Genomic DNA, 1,348 nt, shown 5'->3' on the forward strand with positions numbered 1-1,348 from the left:
AGAACTGTGTTAAGTCCAAACTTCCAGCAAAAACCATCCCATCACCAAAAGCTAGACATTCAGCTCGAAAAGCAGAGAAACCATTCTCTCCTTTACCAGAAGTTAATGTCTTAGAAGCACACATATCTTCTAGTAGTTCTAATGAACCCTCCTCAGATGAAAAGGAGAAAGAACCACTAGACAACCAACCCGGTGATCCTCCCCCACTTCCTCCGAGGATATGGAAATCCAAATATAGAGGAAACCCAGCCTTCAAGGATTTCAAAAGGGAAAGGATTGTTTCCAGAGAATATAGACGCCTGAAATTAGAAGCAAGAGGCATCTATAGGAAACCTAATTCCTTAAAACTTCTCAAACCTAAGGCAAAAGGAAAATGCTTTAAGTGTGGAAAGAAGGGACATATCAAGCAAGAATGTCCAGGCAAATCCCCTACCCATTCCTTAGTATCTGAAGATATCTCCAAAATCCTAGAACTTGACCATCCAGAAAGTGAGTCTCCCAATAGTTCTATTGACCGAGAAATCTGTCAGATTTACCAAGATTCATCCTCTCCTAGAGTTCCAGATAGCACCTCTAGTAGCTCAGATGAAACCATTTCATGCACAAACAGCTGTTGCAGAAACAACACTGTTGAAGTTCTTTCTAAACAAGAAGAACTGCTCCTAGATCTCATAGAACAGATCAAGGACCCAGAGGAGAAATCTCAAAGACTTAGTGATTTCCACAAAACCCTAGTCAGAGAGCCCAGTGCATCCAAGCCTAGGATTCAGGAACCAAAAGTTGACTTGGAAAAAATCTACAATAGATTTACTAAATCCAAGAAAGAGATAACTGTCCATGATCTCCAGAAAGAGATTAAGGATAACAAAACAGAACTGAGAAACCTTAAGCAGGAATTAACCATCCTTAGGGTTGATCATGGCCTCATAGACTTAAGAGTCAAAAATCTAGAGTTTACTTCACAGCAAGGCAATGAGGAAGGAACCTCATTACAAAACCCTTCTGATGAAGAAACAGATGATACAGTTAACCCTACTGCAGATATGGAACCAGAACCATCCAATGGATCGTTCCTACACACCATCAGTAGGATTAACTTCCAGAAATGGCATTCCAAAGTCAGGATTGTCATAAACAGAGATTTTGAATTTAAGGTTATTGCCCTAATAGATTCGGGTGCTGATCTCAACTGCATTCAAGAAGGAATCATCCCCTCTAAATACTTCTGGAAAACCAAAGAACGGTTAACTTCCGCAAGTGGAGGAAAAATGCAGATTGAATTCAAAATTCCAAAAGCTCATGTATGCCAAGACAATGCGTGTTTCAAAACCACCTTTGTCCTTGTCAA

This window comes from Quercus lobata, chromosome 6 (assembly GCF_001633185.2).
Source record: "Quercus lobata isolate SW786 chromosome 6, ValleyOak3.0 Primary Assembly, whole genome shotgun sequence".
In the NCBI taxonomy this organism is placed as follows: Eukaryota; Viridiplantae; Streptophyta; class Magnoliopsida; order Fagales; family Fagaceae; genus Quercus; species Quercus lobata.